The 10,875-nt window shown below is 31.5% G+C and overlaps 1 long non-coding RNA gene across 1 annotated transcript; it reads left to right on the forward strand.

The window, feature by feature from the left end:
- LOC110265702 lies at positions 2,585-4,706 on the forward strand. Its single transcript, XR_002351918.1, has 3 exons — positions 2,585-2,770; positions 2,852-2,973; positions 4,530-4,706. It is a non-coding gene; the product is annotated as an uncharacterized LOC110265702 (long non-coding RNA).

Raw genomic sequence — 10,875 nt, forward strand, 5'->3', positions numbered from 1 at the left:
TATATCACAAAAATCAAATCAATTAATTGATATACATAATTTTAAATTATGTGATACTTAAATATCTAATCAAATCAATTAGTTGATATAATTAATTCATCATAATGAATTGTATTTAATGAATTAAAAAAAATAAATTAGGAAACACTTTCAGAAACATGCTACGTCGACTCTATCATTAAATGTAAAAATTCTATTTTTATGTAATAGAATAGATAATATAATAGACAGCGAGGAAGAAAAAGATAAGCATTTTAAATCTTAGGTTATTTCATTTAGATGTTGCAACGTGAGTATCACATTTAATGAGTAACTTAGTCTACCTTATGGACCTTTTTGTAACTTTATTTCAGTATCAATGAAATTTCATCACTAGTAATAAATTAAAATCCAAAATAAAACTAAAAGAAAAAGTAAAGAGCATAAAATTATTAATTGAAATTTAATTTAATTTTTTGTTATTATAATAGTTATTTTTATTCAATATACTAACACCATACAAAATTAATCATAAGAAAATATAAAATATAAATAAATATACTAAATTAAGAGATAAAATTATATTTGTTATCTTATTTTTACTTTTAGCATAATAGAATATTATGTACTCAACATAATTTAAGATGCAAATTATAATTAATTAGTAAAAGCAAATGGAAGGATGACTTTAATTAGTATTCGATAAAATATTCATTTAGAATAATTAAAAAAAGTAAAAATATGATATTATTAAAAATAATACATTTTTATGTTTAAAAAATATATTTAAATAAAATATTTGTAAAATATAAAATTTAGAGTAACATAGCTTCACTGACACATCACTTTTATTAGTTAATAATGTATTAAATAATAATTTTATATAGTTATAATAAAGATATTTTCCTAAATTAGTATAATCATGCATTATTCGTTAAATGCTAATTGTAATATAATTATAACAAAGATATTTTTCTAAAATAAATTTAGATGAGAGAATAATACTTTCATTTTGGAGGAAAAAAGAATAATTTATGAGGAATTAACACCTCACTTTTATTAGTTGGGGGAAAACTCAGTTTTAATATATTTCTCATTATTATATATTTTTCTTTAATCATATATTCAGTGTTTTCTTTTCTTTGTTTCAACATTTCGAACCTAGGTTTAACTTCTCATAGTTCTCACTTCTTAGTCATTCCATTAAATATAGTTGATAACTATTGAAATTCCTCGATTAACAAAAAAATATATATTATTAAAAAATAAACGTATAAGTAATAAATGATCTATTTTATCATGTATATTATAAATTAATGAATTAAACTAACTGATATAATGAATTATAATTAATTAATTGGTTTGGTATAAATTATAATAAATTATATGATATTTTAAAAAAATAAAATAAATAAGAAGAAAATAAAAAGAAATAGAAGAGATAGAAGACTACAACAAAATAAATTAAGTGTGAGAGTTATTATGTTTTTTTTTGTAAATTTCATACCACATCCGTTCAATAATAATAAATAAAAATACGTCAATTTGATATCTAAGAGAAAATAATGAGATAAAATCATAACACAGTTCTAAAGTAAAAGCTTAAATTAGACCATAATATCATTGTACAACACAAATTGAAAGTAATTTTACACTACAATATACCATACATGACTTAAGTTTAAATACGATTTTTTTTATTTATACATACATGATAACACCATGGTCTATAAATGCTCCATGGATCGGATAACATATCATATATTGCTCTGAATGATGAGCACGGAAGTTGGAGAGTGTAGGGTGGTTTGTGTCTACGATAGTTGCCTTCTTGCGACGACACCTCATAGGAAGAAAAATAATTGTTGTAAAAGCTACTTAATGAAAGAGTAATTGGTAAACAAATAATATTTTCTTCTAGTATATATGATTTATTAAAATTACCAAATTCTAATTTTATCAAAAATCTCCAAATCCAACCCTAATTCTAACCAAACAAAACCCTAATTTTTATCCTAACCCTCACTTTTGCCCTCCTTACCACCGCCATTCACATACCCACTTCAGGAACAGAAAAGAAAAGAAAGGGAAGAGGGAAAGGGAGAAACTGTTCGGGGAAAAGGGGAAGAGAGAGTGAGACCCGAGAGAGAGCTGAACGGGAAGAGAGGGAAGGAGACTGCGCTGTTGCCGCTGCCCAACTGTGTCACCGTCGTCCCGTGGAGCTGACGCCGAACTGTCACGCGTGAGGAGCCTGTGCTGTCACCGCCATTGCCGTCATGGAGGAAGGAGCTCAGAGGAGAAAAAGACTGTGCGACGCTGAGGGAGGAGGACGCGGGCCGGTGCCGCGAGGAGGAACGTGACCCGCTGCGCGAAACTGCGCCGCCGTGTGCTGTTGTCGTCGCCGAGCTAGCATCGCTGCCGCCGGCAAGATTCGAAGAGAGAGAAGCTCGAGGAGAGAGAGAGATTGACGGAGGGGGTTTCTGTTCGCGCGGCCGTGCCTCTACTGCCTTTCACCGCCGCAGATCCGCCATCATCCGCCGCGCCGCACCACGCCACATCACAGCCGAAAACTGTCACTGAAGTCCCTTTTTCCCTTGGTAAGCGTTATCGTCTCTGAAACCTTTGAAATCAGTTTTCCATTATAGCCTGTTGTAGTAACTGTGATGATGGTAACGTAGGGCCGAGTTGTGGTTTTCGCATGCTGAGTTTAGTAGTCGTGCATGCGACATCGAGCTGCCGCGTCACCAACGGAGTCACCGCCGTTCAGTTTTCTCAGCTATTCGTAAGTTCGGTAAGTTGTTTTCTGTTTTGAATTTTCTCTGTTGCTACTCTGTTATATGTTTCTAAAGTCCTTGCAACATTAATGCTTTAGGTTTAAGTTTCGGTTCTTACGTGCCGTGATTAGAGTTGCTGTAGTTGCGACTACCGCGGATTTCGGGCTGAGAGAAAAGAGTTCAATTGACGCGTTTGGTTTTCGGGTTTCGGCTTGTCGAGGTAGGGATTTTCTTAAAATTTATTCTATCTTACAGAATTGTTATAAATAGATATTAATGTGAGAAACATATGTCTGTGATTATGATTGTCTTATAAATGTGGTTGTTTGCTGGACTGAATGACAGATTGCTTGATTGCTTGAGTGGTGTGTGATTGTTGAAAAGAAATTAGTTTTAAAAGTTATTTAGTTGATTATTATAAAATGTGGGTTTTCTTGGTTTTGAAGTTATTTTTGATAATGTAAATGAATCGGCTTTGGAAATGATTTGAGATATGAAAATGAATTAATTTTGGAAGCGGTTTAATTTTGAATTAGTTTGATTTTATAAACGATTTAATATTTGATCTGGTTTAATTTTGAAAAAGATTTATTATTGGAAATGTTTGGATTTGAAAATAACTTGATGTTAGAACTGATTGAGTTTTGGAAAATGATTGCGATTTGAAAATGGTTGAGAAAGAGTTTGAGGAAGGTTTAGACGGGACCCAAAAAGGGTGGTAGAGTCTGAATTTTAGAGGAGATGCTGCCAAAATTTTATAAAATTAGAAGTTTCGTTTGAATTAATTATTTGGAAAGATTTGGTTTTAAGCATTATATGTTTTAAGATTGATTTATTTAGAAAATAAAGAATTATATTTTGAATTGGGATTATTGATGAACGGAATGGAAAGAAAGATGATGAGAATTGACTTTGAAATATGATTTTTGAATGAGTTTGAAAATGAGATATGGATTGACGAATGATGATGATATTGAGAATGATTTAGATATTGATGAATGTTGAATGAATTATTCATATGGCTTATGAATTTGAATTATGTGAGACACGAGTTTTCCCTGGGTAGACGCAGTGGCTTGCCACCACTTGCTCCAGGTTGAGACTCGATACTCTGTTGACCCTACGACGTAAGGGTAACCGGGCACTTATAAATTCCCGGGAATGGTACCCCCATTGAGCGATTTGATATATATATGAGAAAAAGCTATGCATAGACTCATGGGGATGCGTGTCGGGGGACAGTCCAATGGTTTAGCAAACCGGACTTGTCGGGTTGGCTGTATAACCAACAGATGAGCTCATTAGCCATAGAACAGGCATGCATCATATGCATTTGTATGCTTTGCTTGGGTTTGAATTTATTTTGGTTTGCCTAATTGTTAAATGGTTCTTAACTGCTACCTGAACTATTTGCTGTAACTGCTACCTAAATCTGTGCTTTCCTTATCTGTTTTGCCTGTGTTTGTCCTGGTGTGTTACTTTTGAGAATGAGCCTTGGTGCTGGATTGGTGATTGTGTTGATTGATTGCGTGGTTGGTTTCTAATTAAGATTTTCTTATAAGAAAAGAAAGGTTTTAGATTTCTGAAAGATTAAATATTGTTTCTTTGAAAATGTTTTGAATGATTAGCTATTGGTTTTTAAAAGATTCATAAGGCAATGATAATCACTGAGCTTGAGAACAGTTTTTTTATTAAATATCTTCTTATGACAATTCTGAAACTCCGTGGTGAGACCGTGTGGTTAGGTTCTCACCCCCTACAGCTTTACTTTTTCAGGAATCGGATGAAGGAGCATTATGAAGAGTTATGCTGCGTTTTGGTTTATATGATATTATATTAATTAGATAATCTTTCTTCCCTCGTCTTTGTTATTACAATTTTGTAAGAGGGATAGGAGTTGTATGTTTTATATGTATATTACATTATAAGCTATTATGTACGAAGTCTTGTATATGGATCTATGCCTGTTTGTTTTTTTTTAAGATAAAGTATTTATTTCCGGTTTCAAGGAATTCAGCGATACGGTGTCGAGTCAAGGGCTCCTATTTTAATATTAAGTATATAAAGTAGTCGTAATACTTCTTGTTATTAGAGTGCCGCAGCCGGAAGCGTGACATTCTGGTAGTGAGGGTGTTACATCAGAGGTTTACAGGCTTGCTGAAAAGGTCAAACAGGGAAAAACAAAATTTTGTGTGAAAAATAGGGCTTGTGCATACGCATCATTGCTGTGCGTACGCACGCACCAGAAGAACTTCCCAGCTCGTGTGCACACATCAAAGTGTGCGTATGCACAACTCATAAAATCCTCAGGGTGTGCGTACGCATATCCCTCATGTATATGCATGAGCTAAAACTCACTGTCTGGTCCATGCGTGCACACACTAGTGTGCGTACACACGCACACCAGGAATCTTAGTTTTCTGCAACTTAAGAAAAATTTAATTTTTTGTACCTAACTTCCGACGTCCATAACATCGTCTACAAAACTCCAATTTCCACAAACTTTAAACTGTTTAAAGCTCTTGAAATTATCTTTATTTTGATAAAAAATTCATTCAATCCAAAGTCTGAGATTCAAGGTATGGACTGCGGAAGTTGGTTAAAAATCATGTCTTTACAAAACTCAAAACCTCAAGTTTTTACAAACTTTTCAAATTAAAAACCAACCATATCTTAGCTAAAACCATCTCAATTATGCCCATGACTTCCAAACACTAAACCGCAACTTATTAATCACTTAATCACTCAAAATACAAAAGCTCCACCACTAATTTAACATTATTTTCATCACATACATACATACATATATACAATAAATACCTTATCTCCAACCATTTCACCATCAAATTTAACATCATACTCACTACATACATACACATACATAATTTTATTTTTACTACACCATTCAATATGAACAACACTTCTCAACCAATTCATTCCACACATTGCACTCCAAAATCTACCACTCAAAATCAAACAACACCAACAATCATCATCATTTTATACTCATCACAATCGAATTTGGATCTTCTAAATTTTGAATTTTCACTTTAGAGGGTAAAGTGTAATCTCTCATCATTGAATGGTTTCTCATATTTTTTCTTGGTCCCACCTATGAAATAAATGATGAAAGATCACACTTTACCCTCTAAAGTGAAATTTAAAATTTAGAGGATCCAAATCCATCACAATCATACCCAAAACACATACAAATCCTTCATCCTTCATTCACAATTCATATACCACATACTCAATTTAATCAACAAATTCATTCCGTTCATCCTATCTTAAAGTCTTCTAACTTAAGTTTTCACGTGACATTAAACATTAACTACGAGAAACCAGAATCATACCTTACCCGATTCTTTCCTAAGCTCAAAACGCCAAACTTCAAGCTTTAAAGACTCCAAATTAAATCCAATGATTCCAGCCACCAAAAGTTTGTCCCAAGAGCTCCAATTTACTAATTCAACTCCAATTCAACATAAACTCAAGCTAGTTCATACAATTTACTCAAATTAGTACTAGGGCACACCAAATTGGACAAACTACAAGAGTTTAGAGTTTTCTTACCTTACCCATTGATGATTAGGGCAAAACTCAATAATTATCTAGTGTTAGATTGTACCTAAACCCCTAAAATCATCAAAATCACTCAAGATTCATACTAAAATGTGATTTCAAAAAGGGAGAAAGAAATTGGGTGTAATTTATAAAGTTTCTTACCACTTTGTTCAAATAGAAATAAAGAGGACTTCGAGACAAATGTGTGGTCACAAACAGCTCGTCAATCGGAGTTCTAGATTAGAAGTTATAATCGATGGAAGATTGAAGTGGAAGAGGATTTAGGTTTTTGGTTCCTCCCCTCAATATGCAGCGTATTTCACTTAATGAAAGGGGAGAGGGAGCTGAATGAAGCTTATATACATGTGTAAGTGTGTGGGCTTTGGCCCACTTGGATCCAGTTCGTTCGATTTGGTCTATTGGCCCAATTTTAATCTAAAATCTTTAAAATTAGTATCAAATTTTGTATTTTAATTATTTCTACTATTTTAAATTATTAAATTTAATTTCTTAATTTTTAAAATAATAATTAATTTATTAATTAATTATGTATAAATTTTTCGGGATTTACATTATTTATTGTGAACTCACAGGTTTTTACGCATAAAAACAAAAATTAAAGAGACTAAAAGTTAAATTTTTACAGTTGCGGAACTTTGAGTAATCTATATAGGTCTTAAAATTGCAATCGAAATGGGTTTCACCAAGATAAAGATAGAGACGGACTCTATCTGTGCAGTGAGAATACTGCAGAATAACTCAAACACCCTCCATAGTTGTACCACGCTTACCCGAGCTATCAAGGAATTACAAGCGACTCCAAATAATTTTAGCATTACTCATATCTGGAGGGAGGCTAATTTTAGTGTCGACGCACTTGCAAAGCATGCCCATAGCCTCACGCTGGGGATTCACTATTTCTCTGCTACTCCCCTTTTTTTTGCTCTTTTGTTAGATGCAGATAGAAGACAAGTTGTTTTTGTTAGAGTATTGAATACTTAATTTTGTTTTGTTTGGGTTATAGGCCTCTTTCATAATAAAAATAATTGAATGTGAGTTATGTTTGTAAAATTTGGAGACTAAAGTTTGGAGGCTAAATAAAAACAATTAAAATTTTAAAAATTAAATCAAAGTTTGCCTGTAAGTTTAGGAATTAATTGAGTATTATCTTAATTAGATTGGTTTTCGGTTGGATTTGTCCGTTGGTATTTATGAGCCGAATAAAGCATTATTTTTGGCGTGAATTTGGCCATAAAGGTAAATATTTATTCAAATTATGATTCAGATCTAGGTGGTTAGTGGATTTGATTAAAATTATGTTTAGAATTCACTTTATGATCCTATTACACATTCAATTATAATTGTAAATACTTATATATAATAAATATTGAAGTTCTCTTATATGATCAATATGTAGTTTTTTTTTATAGGCATAATGAATATTTAGTTTTTTTTTAATCAAAGATAAGAGACTTGAACTCCCAATCTCTTAATTGAATATGGGGAGACTATTCTATTTGAGTTATAACTTATTGGGTATGATAATGAATATTTAGTTAACACTTATATAAGGGGTATAGATTATCTAATATTCATATATGAATGCTCTGTCAATCAATGTGTGTAAATAATGTGGGTATAAATTACAATAGTTCATGTGTGAATGCGTGTTTACTAATAGAATGTGGAGAGTTTGATGTCATTCATCCGTTGGTAAATGTTGTTGGTCTTCTAAAATTTCTATAAATAATTAAATATCATGGGGTGGCTGATGCTTGAATGAATTAGCATTTTCATTCAAAATATCATAGTTTGATAAAGAAAATAAACCAATAGGATTTGTGTATAATTATACGTGTTTCATTCATTTTTTCTAATAAAATAATCGATTAGGTAAACTTTTTATAATAGAATAATCAAATAATTCATAGTGAAATAATAAAAAATATGGCAACATAATAATAAAAATTATTATGAACAGAAAAAATCAGCAAAATAATAAGCATTATTGGAATTTACCATCTAAACAGTTTTCATTAATGGAATTCATGTCTTCATATTCCAGTGGATCCAACTCAATGTATATTGCAGTTGCCATTCTGAATAATTTTACTCTATCCAGATATAGTCAGGTTCTACCATGATTTCCAGTTCTGGTATGGACCGTTACATATCTGGAAAATCATATAGAGAGAAGTGAATCTGATGAGATGGGTTTTCCATTTCGTCTTTTATGCTTCTCTTGAAAGGTGTCCATCGTTGCCCAGTAATATAACTCGTTATTATTTGAGCTACATCTGGACTCTACATTCATCAACACAAATAATATACAGTCTTGTACATTTTGTAGATTTGCTTTTTTATTAATCTGGTTAACGTTTTTCAGAATAATGCTTCATTTTTAAGTATATATTCATTAATAGTTGCTTTATGCCAGAACTTATTTGCTCGTGAAGCTCTATTATTCAACCAGTTTTAGAGCGCTAGATGATCATATTTGACTATGAAACACAACCTTGAACCGAGTTTTTTTCTAATAAAATATATAGACATTTGAAATGAAACAGGATTCGGAAGTGGAAGGCTGGTTCAATTGGCATTGGTTCTGGTCCTTGCCAAAGTCCATCTTGGTTTCAAGTTTTCTATTTTATTTATTTATTTTTAGCATGGGCTGCATCGAAGGTGTTGTCAAGTTGAAATCCACACACGGCAAAGTGGCTAAATTATTAGCCGGTTGATTTATCTGACAATTAATAATCATACATAATTAATAATCATTAATTAATTGGGCAAATGGCTAAATGTCTTTAAAAAATCATTGGTCAAATTTATCCCTACAAAATTACTCGTTTTTTCAAAATTTTTAATCAAATTCGACCTAAAAATTTATTTTCAATCATTTGTTTTGTCGACCGTCAAAATTTATTAAGGTAGCACATTAAGTGGATTTAATTTTATAAATTTACCATATTAGTTATTAATTAGGATTATTAGGTGTGTTATGGCATTACTCTTTGACGCACTTAACAAAAAAAGTGGTGAAAAAGTTAAAATAACTAAATTAAAATTTTTAAAAAAGACAAATTTAATTTAAAAAATGTTTTAAAAACTAATTTAAAGAATAAGTGATTTTTTTGTATGCTCTAATTTTTTGCAAATTCAAATTTTAAAATTTTCAAAAATAAAAATAATTTTTTTTATAATAAATGAAAAAAAAGTTGTCAATTGTAGGATTTAAAAATACAATCTTAGGAAAGAGAAATTCAACATTTGACAATTACATGAGAAAAGTCTGAGTATTGGAAGTTGTTCTTATTATAACCCAAAAATAAAAATTATTCCAAATAAACTCCCAATTTATAAAGGATCCAAAATAACCTAATAGATTTGACCCAAAAATAAAAGTCATGGTCCAAATAAACACCCAATTTCATAAAGGATCCGAAAAAATCTAATAGATTCGTCCTGATTATGTTATTCACATGGGCTATTCGAAATTGGAAGTTTTTAATTTGTGGTTTTTTAAATTGGTTCTTAGCATTCATCAAGCAACTGAGACAATTTTTTTCATCTTCCTAATTTTTACAGATTGGGTGTGCAAGTGTGAACTGTTCTAAAGGGTCTCTATCCATTATAGAAACAACGCCCCTAATAAGCTATATTCACACTGCATTCCGTCCTCTCTCCATTTCAAAGGTTGCTACAACTGAGAAAAAAAAATTGGTAAGTATATGAGGAGTGTGTAGATGTGTATTGTATACTTAAGATTAGGGATTGTCCAATTCACCGACCCAAAAAAAAAAAAAAGAGAAAGAAACAATGCCTAGCACAGTACTATCTACCTAATCCAAGGCATTATTTTAACTACGGAATGAGACATAGAACGAAATACCTACAAAAGAGAAACAACTAAACACATGTAAAACGAGAAAGAAGTCGATCATATCACATACAAGTTGGAATGTCTTCAATAATTGACAATAAGCAACCTTTGCACTCTTGGTGATAGCAGAGGGGGTTATGAATAGTCAAATTTGTGTAATGATTAATAATGAAGTCATTAGAGACGATAACACCACCACTAATGGGCAAGGAGCCCTTAAAAGGCATGCACAATAACAACAAATTCAACATAGTGCATTATCCAAAATTTGATTTCAACAACCCAAAATTTTGTTTCAAGAAAATTGCATTTTAGGAAAAACATCAATATTTCCAGAGCTGCAAAAGGTTAGCAACTATTCTATCAACATTTCCTATGACCTATCTGACTAGCATCTCCAAAGCAAACTTGAAAAAAAAAAAAAAACAAAACTCACATAGAATACCAGGAACAAAAAAAAGACATGCATCAAGAAAATAAAAGGAAAGAACACCAACCTTAAAGAAGTAAGAATGCAAAGAGCATATCTTGAAACCTTAGAAGCACCATCAAAAACAAGAAAAAAGTAAACTTGGAAATGAGATTTTGGGAAGAAAATGAAGTTACGTTATAGAAGAAGATATGGAGATAAACGAAATGAAAGAGGAAAAAAAAAAGAGAAAAGAGAGTGAGTGG

This window comes from Arachis ipaensis, chromosome B08 (genome assembly GCF_000816755.2).
Source record: "Arachis ipaensis cultivar K30076 chromosome B08, Araip1.1, whole genome shotgun sequence".
Taxonomy (NCBI): Eukaryota; Viridiplantae; Streptophyta; class Magnoliopsida; order Fabales; family Fabaceae; genus Arachis; species Arachis ipaensis.